The sequence below is a fragment of the Typopeltis vanoorti genome, chromosome 14 (assembly GCF_054136105.1).
Source record: "Typopeltis vanoorti isolate ZY-2024b chromosome 14, IOZ_Tvanoo_1.0, whole genome shotgun sequence".
Classification (NCBI taxonomy): domain Eukaryota; kingdom Metazoa; phylum Arthropoda; class Arachnida; order Uropygi; family Thelyphonidae; genus Typopeltis; species Typopeltis vanoorti.
Genome location: NC_143562.1, coordinates 48,376,648 through 48,394,516, shown reverse-complemented (window position 1 = coordinate 48,394,516; position 17,869 = coordinate 48,376,648).

The window sequence follows — 17,869 nt, the reverse complement described above, 5'->3', positions numbered from 1 at the left end:
GTTACCATACATTTTGCATAAAACATGTTAGCAAATGCTAATAAAAAGGAAAAAAAAAATGGTTTATTTAACCCACTGTCCTCAGAAATACAAACTCAAGCTTCGAAATTAGTGGATTATCCCGCCTCATCATCCTTTTACTGCGAATATTAGCACTAAATGATTTCTATAAATGATTTAAATATTTACATTACCCTGTTATGCATGTAATGTAATCTACAATTATTATTATTATTATTATTGGAGCAACGTGAAGGAAACTCGTATTCATTATTATATCATTTCCATTCCTTGACTTCACTTTAGACACACACGCACGCACGCACGCACGCACACACATAATCAAATATACTTAATTATTCAAATAATGTTTTTAGTCTTTATAAACCTTATTTTTAGTGATCCAGAAAATGAAGTATTTATTGAATAATAAACAATGAAATTAATAGTAATATTAAAATTACTAAATATAGCGTAATAACATTTCTAGGTAAAATGTTACAATTACTATGTATAATGTAATAATCTTATTATATAATATATCATTATATAACCTTATCTATCACTCCTATGACTCGAGGTTTTCCTGGCTGTATCCCTGTGTGTTCACGGTGGCGGTTTGCGAGATGAAAAACGCTAGAAAAAAACCTTGCTGTTCAAGCCCAAGACCGGCTAACTTGGCAATGGCTGGGAAAGGTCCTCAAGTTCCTCACATCTTCGACGGGTATCGAGCCGGGAACAGTCCAACCGCAGTCATATGGTTGCGAAGCGCAAAACCACTAGGCTAATAGCGCGGACTCATTATTACTATGCATAATGTAATAATATTACTATGTAATGTATGAAAATACAATGTAATAAACATTCCTCTTCCTCATTTATGTAGACCCACACTTCACAGTGTAGGCGTTCGAAGCCGAAATCCTATGGAATAAGTTGATTAATCCTTATTATTATTGTTTCACTTCCAGGGAGTCCATAGAGGGAAGACACCACTCTACAGCTCTCTGTTTCTACCACTCATTCCACCAACTACAACAACGTCATCTACCGTCTAGCACCACCACTATCATTTCACAGACAATTACAAAAATCCATGCCCCACGATGTGATTCAAACCCGCAACCTTTTGGCTGGAGCGCAGATGCGCTAACCACGCGGCCAACCAGACTAGCCGATTTTCTATCTTTATATCTCTATATTTATATCTCTACATGTGTGTTCATTGGCTGGTTTGTCTGTTTCCGACCAAAGGGCTTCATCTATACTGACTGAGCTACTGGAAGCTCTAATAAAACATTATTATTACTGAAAATGTTTGTAAATAATAAATTTACTTTGTACTGTATGATTGTACGAAACAGTAGGAAATATAATATTTTAATTGTAAATGTCAATACAGCGTATAATCATACTTTCTCAAACTTTGAAGAAAACATTGATGTGGACTGCAACATGCAATATTGACTTATGTAATCCTGAATTCTGTGTGGTAAATTATCACTGAGTTTGTTATTAATAATAGGAAGTCGTGGATGATTATTTTATACTATTTTTTATACCATTTAAACATTGCACTGAACCGCAAGTAGTAAAATGTACAGTATTATCGTTGTCTAAATTCTACAGGTATGTGCATGTAATTACATGTAATTTATTTGCAAGGTAATAATTCGTGTATTAAAAAAAGAAACATTTAGTAATTTAAGATTTAAATTACTAAATTTAAATTACTGCCAGATTTAAGGTGACTAGGGGTGCACTTCAGGGTTTATTGTAGAACCATTGTTGTTCAATATATTAATGACATTAAGAAGGATCTAACAGGAGATTTTCAATTGTTTCCTGATGAGGCAAACATAGGCAGGGCAATCAGACATGCTACTGATATTCAGGACTTACAAAATTGTTTGAATAAGCTCGAAATTGGGGCAATTAAAATGGCGATCAGCAATGTTAGTAAGCGTAAAGTGATGCACTTTCTCGTGATGATATTTCCAACGGCATATCATTCAAGAAACCGATGAAGTTAGAGATCATGGCGTAATGGTAGATAAGAATTTGAAGTTCAAAGGTAACATAGGAAATTTGCAAATAGAGTTCAGAGGATAATTGTGATGTTGATACGAACATTGACATGTAAGCATAAGGAAGTCATTTTGTCTCTTTATAAGATCTTGATACGACCACATCTGGATTAATGTGCGCATATATGGAACCGGTGCAATGAAGGATTACAAAGATTACATCTGGATTATCGGATTTAGATTAATAAGACAGCTTTCCAGTGTGTGGATTGTAGACTATTATTAACACGAGCAAGTTGGGTGATATGATAGAGGTGTATAAACCTCTGAAGATGTGTTAGAGGATATTGCCTGATGAATTTTTTCGTTATAAGGAACGTGAAGAAATGACAAAATTTCATCGGTGAAATTTAAGTGAGGATAATAAAGGGGTGAGAGCAAGATTCTTCTCTCACAGAGAATCGGGTGAGAGGAACAATTGCCTGTTGAAGTCCTTAGTCAATCATTATGAATGAGTTCATATTCTAAAACAAGTAATGGTAACAGACGCACGTGATCTCGACCTTCCTCTGAGTTTATTTCCTGGAGGTTTCTGATGGTGATAATAATTTATGTATGACTTAATAAGGTTATTAGAATATTATAGTATGCATATTTATGAATACTAATTTTTGTACTATGGATATAAAGTTTTTTCCTAATTTTGTGAGTAAAGGAGTCAACAAACTTTAATAAAATTTCCAAAGATAAACTTTGGATTAGTGAGGGGATAGTTTTTTTTTTCTACTCTTAAAAACCAATAGGCTGTAGGTTGAAATGCAACTTGGGGTTTTAGTGTGTAAAAGCTTGCGCCAGTGGAAAAATGTCTTAACTGGTGTAATACCTGAAGCCGTTCGAAGTGTACTGAAGGCCTGAGGTGACTTGAAAATTTTCTATATTTGGCGTCAAGATCAGTGTTTCGCATTACTTAAAAAATAAATGAAGAAAACAAAAATATATTATATTAAAATTAAAAATAACTGTCTGCTAAACAGGCACAAAAGTATTTGGGGACTACATCATGGGCAAAGATGATGTCAGCGGTTACAAAACGTCATGTGCGATTGTGTTCTTTAGCAGCACCAGAATGTTTGTTGTTTTTATCTTCTGACATTCTGTGATGTGTGTGTGTGTGTGTGTGTGTGTGTGTGTGTGTGTGTGTGTGTGTGTGTGTGTGTATAGCCTAAAGTGATTCTGCAATTGCGTTCTAGAAGGGACCGTATTGTCTGCAAATGAAGTCTGTTCTACTAGATGGTATTTCAGACAACGAAATAGAATTAAAAACCATGCCGTCTATATAGGTGATTTTGGCTAAATCATCTTCAGTTGGAAAGACTGGATTCTATCCTTGGGTTTTGTGTTAACCACGGAGTCTCCTCATCCTTCGGACTTCATTCTGAATGGTGTGTAGCAACAAATTTCCTTCTGTGTATCACGTGTACTTAACCATAACTACCATGAGCAACAACAGGGAAGTTACAGCGAAGACCTTAGTAATGGAGAAAGTTCGAATGTGCTCTTTCCAAACTCAGAACACTTTTTCTTCGTATCATCATCATCTGATAGCGAACTCAAAAAAAAGTTGTAAACGTACAGTGTACATTTTTATAAGAGCAGTTTACTTTAAATTACTACTTATAAAAAACGGAATTAATTTTAAGCGAGTAATTTTGATGACATTATTTAAAGAGATCATAACGGTATTTTCCAAAATACGGATAAAATATTAGATAACCAATAATTGAAAATTATGTTGCAGCTACAAATGGCAGAGATCATTAGAAACTCAATTGATTTCATTAAAATTATTTGTTCAATTAAAGTTTTAAAACCATTTCTTAAATTGAAACACTCTTCATTTTATGTTTCAGGTCAAAAATTTGCTACTTGGGAAATGAAGATTGCTTTAACTAGCATTCTTAGGAAGTTTAACCTCAAGTCTCTGGACCCTCCAAATAAAGTGCATTATTTGATAGAAATTGTACTTCGGCCAATGAATAAGCTTCGAATACAATTTAGCCCAAGACGAAGAAATGCGATCAGCTCTTAATCAACACTTTAATATTAATCTAATAGTCTATAATCAGTCTATAATCGACATTAACAGATGGTAATAATAATAATAATAATAATAATAATAATAATAATAATAATAATAATAATAATAATAATAATAATAATTTTTTTTTTAAAAAAAACATTTTATTATGTCTCAGTATAAGTTACATACAATAATAATATTTACAGTATTTGCAATAAGGATTATACAGAATTTTTTTTTTTTATGTCTCAGATGAATTGCATACATAGTTGCTGTAGTAATTATATATATATAATATTTATAACGCATTACAAGTGTGTATAACAGATACTTGCAAGTTAGTAATTTTCTTCCTCGAAGCTTAGCAGAGCTTATCTGAGGAAAATAATAGATGACAGAGGGTGGTGGTTTCATGGTTGTGTTCCTATACTGGTCAAAAGCCAGGTGTTCATTTTACTGTTTGTTGGTAGGTGCTTGAAAGACTTCGACTACTATTACAGTTTAACTTTTTTTTTTGTGTAAATAGGGTTGGATTTAGACAGGGTGTGTTTGTTTCTTTGTGTTCTTGTAGCGATAGTTTTTGAGAGGTGGGGGTTGTCATAGGTTTGTGTGTGTGTGTGTGTGTGTGTGTATGTGTGGTGGGGGAGAGAGAAACAGGAATTGCTCTAATTTTCATTCTCGCTATAATACTTATACAGTGCCTGTTTCAGCTCTCTGTATGTTCTTAGGTTTCTATTGCCGAACAGCAGTTTGTTTATCATGTCAGGTACGTAGAAGTTTCGGGTGGCATTGCCGTAGTGATTGTTGTACAGTTTGTTGACTGTGGTCTTGTTATTTGATATGTTGTTCTGGTTACTCTATATGTTGGGCTGTAGTAGTGTTTGAACATGACTATGTAGTGGCATAAGTGTTTCACCTTAAATATTTTGTGTTTTGTCCGTGCTTCCTGCATAAGGGTGGGTTGTTCCCAGAATATCAGTTTTATCATTTTATCTTGCAACCATTGTAGCCTGTTAAGTCTGTAGTCTGCGCAGAATGCGTATGATGCGATTGCATATCTTAAAATGTTTTCACATAATGCTTTATAGATTAGTATTTTTATGAGGGTTGGCGCAAAGTCTTTTAATCTGTATAGTTTGCCTGCTATTATCCTAAGCTTGGTAAGTAGGTAGTTTGTATGGCTATTCCAACTTTGATCAGAATCGAAGTGAAGTCCAAGGTAGCGTGTTGTTTTCACCTGTGTGATGGTTGTGATTTTAGGTTCTGCACTTTGTGTATAGGAGGATGAATGTTTGATTGTGAGATATTTAGTTTCTATGGGCTGGGTTTGGGGGTTTTTGAATATCATTAGCTTTGTTTTTCCTGGGTTTATATATATGCCGTTTTCGGTTAACCAGTTAGTGATTTGATTGATGTCGTGTTGCATATTTTTGTAAGAGATATTTACGTTGTTGTGAATGGATACTATGACAGTGTCGTCTGCATACTGGAAGAGTTTACTTTTTAGGGAGAATTGCCTTATGTCGTGTGTGTATATGTTAAATAGAATGGGAGATAGGACAGCACCTTGCGCTACTACACAGGTTACATGTACCTCTTTGCTGTGTGCTGATCCTATACGTGTGATATGCTTTCTGTTTTTCGTGTATGCTATAAACCACTAGAGTATACGACCTCCAATTCCGATATGGGTAAGTTTCGTTAACAAGGTTTTATGTGTTAGTGTGTCAAATGCTTTTGTTAGGTCAATGAATACCAGTAATGTTATTCTGTTTTTATCCAATACAGCGTTTATTAGATCTGTGAAATCTTCCAGGAGTGTTGCTGTTCCTTTATTTTTTTGAAAGCAATATTGTGTTTTGGGTATGATTTGAAACATCGGAAACTCTCCACAACGTATGTGGAGAGTTTCCGATGTACAATGCGCTCCACGATTTGTTTGATTACAGGCAACGGGGCGATAGGTCTGTAATTAGTTATAATGTTTCTTTTTCCCTGTTTGTGTATGGGTGTGATTAATGCAGTCTTTAGTGTTTCAGGTATGTGTCCCGTTTCGAAGATTTTATTTAACAGTTTTTGTATAACTGGAAGTAGGTCGGTCGAGTGTTTCTTGATGTCTTTTGGTCTGATTCAGTCTATCCCCGGTCCTTTGTTAGGATTAATTTGTTGAATTGCCAGTGATAGTTCTTCTTTTGTTACTGTGGGGAACCACATCGACTGGGTTGCTCGTGGACCTAGTGGAGAAGGTTCGTTTGTGTGAGGAAAGGTTGTTTCTTGTAGCTATTGGACAGAGTTCACGAAGAGCTGATTAAAGTTGTTTGCCAACTGTTTGAGGGATTTGGGGTCGCAGGCAAAGCTGTGTTTTATTGTTTCTGTGGCAGTGGTCCTCTGTATATTGTCCAGCATTTCATTAATCAGGTGCCAGGTTTCCTTTATGTCATTCTGTGCTGTTGTTAATTTGTTGCTTTAAAGTTTCTTTTTACCGTTCGAATCTGGGTTGTTAGGAGATTCCGTTTTCTTTTGTATTCAGCTTTTAAAGCGATATTGTTCGGCGGCTTCTTAAGTTGTTTCCATAGGGCATCTTTTCTTTGTATGTCTCTTAGTATGTTGTCTGTTATCAATGGATTTTGTTTCGTTTGGGGCCGTATTTTTATTTGCGTTAATGCTTTGTTGTATATTTTGTTAAATGCAAGTTAAAAATTATATACAGCTTCAGCAGAGTCTAAAGATGCTATCTGCATCCAGTCTGTTTTTCTGATTTCATCGTTCACTATTGCTTCGTTTACAATGCTATGATACTGTTTTGTAGTCTCAGTGATTTTTATGGGTTCTGGTTCAGTGTGTAACTGCAATGCTGTGAAATAATGGTCTGTTAGTTTGCATGTTATGACGGCTGATGTGTGGCTGTTTGGAGGGGCTCTTATATTTATATGATCAATGCAGGTTGTGGTTATGTTATATGCCGATAATAGGTCTAGGTATTGTTGTGTGTTGTTATTTATGTTCCTAATGTGTATATTAATGTCTCCTATTATTATCAAGTATTTTGAGGTGCCTACTTTCGTGGCTGAAAGCCATCTGTTTAGTTCTTCTAGGAATTTTGTGGTGCTTAAGTTGGGTGGTCTGTATATTTCGTTTAATATCAGGGAGTTTTCTTGTTTGATGTTTTTAATTTCGATGCATATGTTTTCTGCGTATTCTAATTTATAGTTTATTTCTGTTACTTCTAGTTTATGTTTGGTAAATGTTATTATACCACCGCCTCGTTTTCTTTGTCTGCAGTGTTTGTGTTGTTGGAAGTGTGGCATTTGGTAGGAGGATGCCTCTTCGTTTGTCGTGGATACTTCAGTCAGTATTAAAATGTCTATTTCGTCTATATCTTCCTTCAGATAAGCTTGCAAGTTAAGCCAGTATTTTTGAATGCTTCTGATGTTGATGTGGAGAATAGATAGTCCTTTTTTGGGGATTGTCAGTTGTTTCCATTCTGATATTGATTTCAGAATGTGGCAATTATCATGTTCCGGGGTGATTACGTCTGCTTGATGGTGTGCATTCATGTTGGTTGGGGTGCTGGTCCTTCTTTACGAGTTGTCAATATTCCTTTCAATGTGACAGCCTGTTGAGGTCGTCTACGGATTTTATGTTGATTGGTTTTGCGTCTTGTGTCTTTCTAAGGAATATCTTGCTGTCTCTTATCTATATAAACTGTTAATTGTTTTCTGTTTTTACTTTCCTTGCTTGGTAGAATATTTTCTGATAGTGTGGGGTAAGGTATTCAGACAAGTATATTGGGGTGTTGTCGTGGTCTCCTTTCAGATCCTTTAATACTGGATTTTTAATCCTGCTAGCTTTTCTAAGTGTAGTTTTTGTTAGGCTGTTGGTGAATCGCACTACGACGGGAGAAGGACGGGTATTATTTTTTCTTTTCCTTTTTTGTGGTAACCGATGCACTGAATCCATGTCTCTTGATTCAATGGAATAGCCGATTTTTTGGCTTAGTTGTATTACAGTGTCTCTTAGATGTTCCGTAGCTATTTCTGGGAGACCATTTATGAGGAGGTCATTTTTGTGCTGCTGTTGGTTTGCGAGCTCGTACTGTTGCTTTAGATTGTTTAGTTTTTGCCGTAGTTCCGTTGTCTCTTTAATTAAATTATGCTGTCTTTCAGTTAGCTCTTTGACACAGTTTTTAATTTCTCTAACTGTCTGTAACATACCTTCTATCGAGTTATTATTAAATTTAATAAATTTTTCATTCCCCAATAATAATAATAATAATAATAATAATAATAATAATAATAATAATAATAAGTATATAAACAGAATTAATTAATAATAATAGCAACATGTAGATTGCTCATTTCTTATTAATATCAAATAATATCATATGAAATGAAACTTAATGACAGTTAATGTAGTAAGTAAAATTAAATATGTTATTATAGCAATAAAACAGCAGCTGTTGTAGTTTGCAAATATGATAACATATAAACAATTAATAAATTGAAATGACTGTTAAAGTTGAATTAGTTGTTTTTTGGGTGATGCAGTCTTACCAATTCATCAACACTTCTTGCGCCATCTATGTTCAATAAATTGAACCAAATTGTATTATTTAACATATAAAAATTAGTAGATTATAAATAATTGAATACGTATAGCCAGAGAAATAATACAACAGAAATATGATAAAGTGAAGTCACAAGGCGTACAAATGATGGAGTTATATTTCACTATTAGTCTGAAGAAAATTATCTCGATTCCACTCACACAAACAAAAAAAAATAATAAATTCTGAAGGTATTTGTACGTATATATATTGAAAATATGAAAATCATGTATGATATAACTTATTTCACTTAACTTACGAAGCAGATCTGAACTCTGCTGTTGTTTGTAATATAAATTGTGAAAATAATTAAATATGGTTGGGTTTATCAACTGTATTTCATTCATATTAAAAAAATAAAATAACAAACATCTTTATAGCCAACAGAAGATTCTGATATAAGCGAATTTATTTGTGATTAGAACAAGCAGTTTTTCTGATTAAATGTGTCGTAACCAAATTGCATTACTACGGAAATGTCAAGTATTTAACATAAAAGCTTTCACACATTCATCATAAATAATGTAATAGTAATATATTTTAATTAATAAATTGAGAATTAAGGGAAAACACTGCTTATAATTGTGATTTCATATTATTAAGAAAAAGAATATATAAAACCACCAGTAATTATATATATAGTTACTGGTCGTTTTATAAAAAATCCTGATGTAATTTCTGCTATTACATCAGAATTTTTTATGCTATAATTAGACAGCAAGAGCTAGTTTTGCATTTTCGTGCTGGGATTGCTATGGCTAGTTAGATGCAGTTAAATGTCTCAGAAAATGTGTGATTCAAGCTTTGAATAGAGAAGGTTATTATCGTGAAATAACTAAAAGGTTGTCCTGTAGCCAATTTACTGGTACTGCTGCTGTTTAAATTAGAGGAAACTGGTCTGCTCAAAGGAATAAGGGGACAGGAAGAAAGCCACTTTCTACACCATGCCATGTTCGAGTTCTAAAGTGTCTCTGCCTCACAAATCTCCATGAGTCGACTGGAGTACAGACACGATACTATAAAGAACAAACGGGAGTTGTGGAAAGCTCTGTAACTGTCAGGACAGGACTCATTACAAGGACTGATAGCCATGTGCTCTAAAAAAGAAGCCCTTATTAACTAAAAAAATTAGGTCGGTTCTATTAAATTGGTTCAAAGAGCATGCCAAATAGAGTCCTGATCAGAGAAAAGAGTAAGTTTTTTCTAACGAGAAGAAGTGTAATCGGACGCTGACGGTAGACAGACAGGTCGAAGACGATCAAGGGAAAAAAATTCAACTCACTGTTTGCCGTCAACATTTACATTCTCAACCAGTCAGATTATTTTGAGCTTCATGTCGAATTATGGTGCTGGTCAATTGCATCTCACAAAAGGTTCAGTGAATGCACAAGTGTACTAGAAAATTTTCGAAGAATTGCTGTACTATCAGAGGCCACTTTACCGAAACAACGAACTGCATCTTTTTGTCATAGGGCAAAAATTATAAATGATGCTATTATAACCGTAAAATATACCGTACGAATTGAGTTTAGTACTCAAAAAAGCTTTAGTGTTTGTTGCAGGTTATTAAGTGGCTCAATGAACAGTCAATTCAGCGACTGCCAAGGCCAGGAAACAGCCCACATCTCAAACCCATTGAGAATTTGTGGTTCCAAATGCAATTGAAATGCACGAGAAGATACCAGAAACACTTCTACCCTTCTGGAGCTCCAAGAAGCCATTATACATGTTGGGTATAGAACCATGAATTGGCAGTTACATCCATCAGGAAATTGATTTTGTCAATTTCCCGTTGATTCCAAGCCGTAATAAAGGAAAGAGGACCCATGAAATACTAAACAGCAAAAAGTGAATTATTAGTTTGATTGTTAGTAGAACTGTGTAGTTGAACTAAATTTTGATACCGATATTTGTTTTTTCATTGAACATATCGCTCTGAACTCCATTATGAAATATTTGCATATTTTTCAAGTTTGTTGTCAGTTACTAATTATATCACACATTAAGAGCCAAATATTAAATCGAAAATAAAACTTTTATATTACCTCCTTCCTTAATCGTGATAATTATTATGTTATTATCCCTTTCCAAATAGACATTGAAATTTAATTACCAAATAACATGCTACAGTTACGGTTTCTATCAACATGAGTGTATGTACGTAAGTTTATGTTGAAATGGAAGCGGCTTCTTCATGATGAGCGTTAGCTCTTCATAAAACGTAATTGAGTAATTGATTAAAGACATATATATATACTAATAAAATTCTTTTCAGAAATAAAAAACTTAGGTCTTTCAAAAAACATTATACCTATTTGTAAAAGCTATAAATAAAATATATATGTATAAGTTAGAAGTCAAAATAATTTTTTATTTCCAGCTTTATGACTTTTATTGATTTATGATTAGCTTATTAAAAGCGCATGTTTTCGACATTATTTTTAGCCATTGATAGGTAGGATATTAAAAATAAACGAATTTATTCTTTCGCTATGAATTAACTTACAAATAATTGCAAATCCTAAAAATGTACTAGCAATAATGGTTACCCGAAGGCGCTACTGCAGAAAACAGTATAAAAAGACTCCGAGAAATTATGAAGGAAAATGCCAAAATTATTATAAACTAATATTGATAATCATTATTCCATTTCAAAACTTTTCAAGATTCAGTTCATTGTTTAATTGGTTATAAAACGACAACGGACGTTTACTATTCTGACCGTGAATACGGACTAAGTGAACTGTAGACTTCGCCATTGTAAAGCTGCAATTCATATTAATAATATTTTCATGTGATTTCAAATCTCGAAAAGAATGCACATTTATGGTATATTTAATACTGTAGTTATATTAGTGTGTGTGTGTGTGTGTGTGTGTGTGTGTGTGTGTGTGTGTGTGTGTGTGTGTGTGTGTGTGTGTGTGTGTGTGTGTGTGTGTGTGTGTGTGTGTGTGTGTGTGTGTGTGTGTGCGTGCGTGTGTGTGTGTGTGTGTGTGCGCGCGTGCGTGAGTGCATGCGTATGTGTGTGTGTATATATATATGGTGGGGTGGTCCGAATATATTGAATAAGGACTCGTGGACTAACAGGGCCATAAGGGGCAATCATCTTGATTGTAAGGGAAGCAGCACTCCCATGGACCCCTAGCTGGATCTATCCTCTCCTACTACTACTTTTAGGAAGACCCACTTACTTTAATCTTTCCTATAAGGCCTTTTCAGCGAATTCTTATTTTATCATCCTTATGGCTCTCGAGTACTCCAAATAGAGTAATCGAGGGCCATGGGGTCTTTTCATTTATGGCCTTACAACTATGCCCTCTCTGCAAACCTTACTATAATTCTTCTATAATCTACTCTTTCCCCATTCAGTATACCCTATTCCTCCTCTGGGTTTAAATTCGGAAGGAGGCTAGTTGAAGATTTAAGGTAGCAGCCCTATCACTGAACTATTCCATCGTCAGGCTAATCCCCTGACATGGAGTACATAATTCTACTAGTAAGCTGACAGAAAAAGATAATCGGATTGAATCTATAGGAAACGACCCTGGAATGGAAAAGGTAAAACAAAAATGGAATCGACAAAATATAATACACATAGCAAATTGGAATGTAAGGGGAATAGCATATAAAGAAATAGAATTCGACCAATTATTATACGAAAGAAATTTTAAAATAGCAGTAATCACTGGAACAAAAAAGAAATTACAAGCAACCATGAAAACTGAAATTTTAATGTGATATACAGTGGATTCGACAGAGACCAAAGCGCACAAGCAGGAGTCATGATTTGGATTGTTAACTCCCTTTCAAAACAGTTAAAACATTATAAATTATGGAATGAAAGAATAATAGAAGCTAGAATAAATATAGATAGAGGCTATTTAACAATAATTGGTTTATATGCCCCAGAAGAGGGAAGACAAAAGGATAATATTGATTTTTATAATCAGCTACAAAACATATATAATAAAATAAATAAAAAAATTATGACATAATTTTAGGAGGAGACTTAAATGCAAGAATTGGAAACATGAAAATTAATAATGATATAGGACTACATGGATAACATACTCTAAACAGGAATGGTAAAAAATTGTTTTACTTTGTAGTTTATAATAACTTAAAAATAATGAATTCTTTCTCTAAATATACAGACAAACATAAATATACTTGGGCAGTAAGAGGATGAAAATCAATATTAGATTACTTTATATTAAATGAAAAGACATCAAAATTTTCACTAGATGTTAGAGTTCACAGAGGGTATGAAATAAGCAGTGACCACTTCCTTGTTAAAATAAAATTAAGATTCCCACCTAAATGGCTACACGTAACAAGAACAGAAAGAAAAATTGAAACATTTGTTTATAAATCTAGACTATTGAATGACACAAATGTACAATGGCTATATGAACAAAGAATTAACCAATATCTACATAAAATAAAACAAAATTAAGAAATAGAAATATAAATAGAATGGCTTAATATAAAAACGATACTAAATGCAGCAGCAAATTAAAGCTTAGGAAAGACCAAAAAATGCAGTAAAAGGAAAAAACTGAAGATCTGGGATGAGACAATGAAAGAAATAATCAAAAAGAAAAAAAGAATCCTATCACAAATGGTTAAGCAGTAAAAGATTAGAAGATGAAATAGAATATAAAAGAATAAGAGCCATAGCTAAAAGAGAAGTCAGAAAAAGACACAGAGAATCATGGAACAAATTTGTTTCTAATTTAGAAGATGATTTATATAAAATATGACCCAATGTATATAACATTTTGAAACACTTAAATGCAGATACCAAAGAAAACATAAAATTAAACACTGAATTGAAATTAGAAGAATTTCTAAATTTCTACACAGAATTGTGGACAGACAAATATTTTAAAAAAGACAACTGTCAATTTTTTACCATTCCTGTTTAGAATATGTTCTCCATGTATTCCTATATTATTATTAATTTTCGTGTTTCCAATTCTTGCATTTAAGTCTCCTGCTAAAATTGTGTAATAATTTTTATTTATTTATTTTATTATATATGTTTTGTAGCTGGTTATTAAATATCAATATTATCCTTTTCCCTTCCCTCTTCTGGGGCATATAAACCAATTATTGTTAAATAGCCTCTATCTATATTTATTCTAGCTTCTATTATTCTTTCATTCCATAATTTAACGAAACAGTTAACGAAAATGAAAATGAAATAACTGAAGAAGAATTAGAAATCAGCCTGAAAGAAACAAGAAACGGAAAATCACCTGGAGAAGATGAACTAGGTTCAGAAGTATATATCAATGTGCAGGAACAAGATTCAAAGAAAGATTCTTATTATTTTTAAATAAAATTTATTCAACTGGTATTCCCCCCAATAGAATGGAAAAAAGCAATTGTGGTTCCTATCTTTAAAAAAGGTAATAGAGAAGACCCTAAAAACTATAGAGGTATCAGTATACCAAATTCCTGTTACAAAATATATAGCAGAATCTTAAATAGCAAACTAATGAAATATTTTGAAAACTTTATTTTAGAAGTGCAGAAGGGATTTAGAAAAGGACGATCATGTATAGACCCGGCCTTTTGCCTAAAATTAATAATATAGAAAAAAAGAGAATGCAATTTAGAAACACATATTGCATTTATTGACTTTGAAAAAGCATTTGACAAACTTAAATGAAACAATATTTAACATTTCAAAAGAAAGACAAATAACAAATAATATGCTAAAAGCTATCACAAGTATATATGAAAATAATCAAATACAAATAAGATTATCGTGTGTGTGTGTGTGTGTGTTTAATCAGTAGAAAAATAACCCACATTGCTTGTCTAAGAGGCGTAACTGTGATCCTAAAACAGTCTGTCAGGAATGACATCGCCGTTCCCTACCCATATCTCACCGAATTGTGCACATGAAATTGAAGCGGATCGGTATTGGAAACCGCAAACCTATACGGAAACAACTGATTTCTGCGAAGACCAGGAACGTTCTTCTACAGAGGTTTCATGAACACTGTGACGTGAAACTGCAAATTGGAAAAAGCCATGTGGTCCAACAAGTCACTGTACACCTTGTTATGGAACGAAGGTAGACAGAGAGTTTTGGGGATATGTCCCATGAAGCAATGTACCCAGCTTGCCTTGTAAACTCAACTCAAGATTTTCTGCAGGTGGTGTCCTGGTGCGGAGCCTGTTCTTCTGGTACGAAACGGCTCCCTTGAAATTGCTGGAATATCGTATATCCTCCACGAATGTCTGAACATTCTTGACGATCAAGTCCATCCTACAACGTAAATTTTTTTAACCAGCAGGTGATAATTGTTTCGTGAACGACAATGCCACTGTCTATCGTGCAAGAAATATTCAAGAGTGGTTCAGCGAGCATGCAAGCAACTTATACCATCGTCACTGACCACGACCAATTCTCATTAAAAATAATTGAAAAAGGAATCGGCGGACAAAGGCCTCTTCCTTGAAATCTGAGCCAGTTAGAAAACTGTCTGCTGAACGCATGGTATGTTGTAGATGAACATGCAACTCAGCACCTTGTGGAATCTATGCCAAACTGCATATGTGCTCTAATTCGGGCTAAAGGAGGCCCACATCGGTATTAAATAACGTTTGTCATTCAGGAAAAGTGTATACCTATAAGGAATCCCATTTCTAAAAATTAAAATATTTCAAATTATAAAATAACACTTCCGTATTCTCATTACAACGATAAAAAAATTCTAAGTTCAAAACTAAGGTTTTACTGTCATAACTCATTTTTATTAGAGGAAGAAGAGAAAGAATATATATAGATCTATTGGTTTATTCATTGCCAAAAATATCTCACTTATACACAGTTTCTTACTTGACTTGTCACAGGATATAAGCTAAGCAGTGCCCATAGCTTATTTGATATTTCCTTTTAATAGTATTATAGTTCACAAATGTACGAATACTTGATTTGAGTTTAAAATTCAAAAATTTGCTCGTTAACAAATATTTTATGAAGTTTTCTAAAATTGAATTAATCTATAAAACTGAAAATAGTATACATGTCTGGTAAGATAAAATCATACACCTGTTATATCAGTTTATTAAACAGTTTATTAGACACGCGCTTTTAATATCACGGGTATCAGAAATTTGTGTGCCACATATTACGCATTAAACATTTAAGTACTGGCTATAGAAATGACCAATTTCAGTATTAAAAAAACGGAAATGCATATTAATAAATACATAAACAAACCTGGTCAACAAGTATTTCATAAATGGTGTGAAAAGATGTGGATTCTAGATCACAGGTACATTTTAATACAGCCTGTCCCAAACAAGGTCTCAAAACATTGAGGAAAAGTGTTTTTAAACGACATATTAATTATGTTTTTAATTAACCTCCTCAAAATGATTTTCTTCGACATCTAGACGCTTTTGAAGAAGAATCAGTAGGAACATCGAGACAGGATATATTAATTCGTTCTCGTTGTTTAGGTGTTTCAAGTTTTGCTTTTGGACAGTATAAACATTTTATTGAACACACTCTGAAACAAAACTAAAATGAGTTGAAAATGTGTTTTGATTTTAAAAAGGTAACTAACATATCTAAACATGAACTTTCTTCCATGTTTCCAGACTTTTCGGATACCTGTATATGTGCACTTGAGATCAAATACTTTAGGATTAATCAAATGTCTTGACTGTTACTTTATTAAATGATTACTGTTAAATAAAATCTGTCCACTGCTATTCTAGCCTTCCAGTAGGTCTTTTGTGAATTTAGTTTTCAATTTCCTGATGATTTGACTGCTATATTGAAACCAATGTATTGTTAAGCATTCCTTTGGGTTTTCTTTTTTTCCATTCATTTATGGGATTTAGCTGACATCCTTCAGAAATATTTTCATTTATCAAATTTTTATTTATTAACTATTTTTTTCTTAATATTTCATTTGACGTGATTTATCTATCAGCTTCAAACATGTTGTTTTGTTTCCCAAGACGTTTTCCTGAACATGTCTATCTTTTCTATGTGTATGAAACCGTGGCGTGTTTACAACATACCAAGATGTCCATTGAAGTTAATGCAGCATTTCGATATCCTTGATCCAACCTAGGTCAGTATACCATTTAATCTGATTTTCTTAATTCTGACAAAATGCTGACCGAGTAGGTAAAAGGATTCCATTGGATGTCCAAGCGAAAAAAAAAAAAAAGAAAACTTATTATCAGCAGTGGCTTGAGAAAAAACCGCAGCTTCTTTCAGAGTCTAAACTTAAACTAACACTACTTTCGAAACCAGTGTAATTTTTTTGCGTTATTCTTTATTCTTTAATTTAAACAATTGATTTTCCTTTGATATCCTGTTTGATGCCTTAGCAATTTCCAACAGTAGTATCTCAATGTATCCATTACCGTTATCCGATTTAGCTAGAACATTGTTGTTAATATAAGCAATTGACTGAGATGTGACCTACCATTAGTGTTCCTATGCTACTTCCTGAAAAGTTTAGCTTGTTGATAAACACTTTCTGCGAGATGTTCTCAACTTCTTAAAAATTTTCAATACCACTACAGAAATGACGATAAGTCGGTAAGTACACACATCAGATTTAGGACTATTATACTTCTCTTATATTTCCCTGGGATCGTTTCTGAGCTAAACCTCAAAGTACACATTTCTGCAAACCTGAACATTCAGAGCTTCTGATATTCCGTTTGTTCTAATCGCCTAATTTTTATCCTGGTTAGGCAATCGAAATCGATCCTCTAGCTCTATTGCATTAGCATCTTTTTAAAGCTTCTCTTGTATATCAAATGACCATTGGATCGAAAAAGTTTTTGTTCTTCAGCATTTCATTTCAAACAATCTTTCTAAATTGGAACGTTCATGTATTTCGCCTCTTTGCAGATAAGCACAGCATGATTTCTGTCACCAACTGGTGGTAAACAGGGTCATATTCATAAGTATGAGCTACTCTTCACGATCTAACATGACATGTTTCTGAGTTCTTTATTTTACAAGCGGTTTGCGAAAATTCTCTGAAGAGATCAGTAACCAATGTTCGTATAATTTATAGCAGCCATAACAATTACCGGTTTAAAATACTTTTCTCTACGTGTTATCTTAAAAAATGACATCGGTTGAAAAGGACGTATTCAATTTTT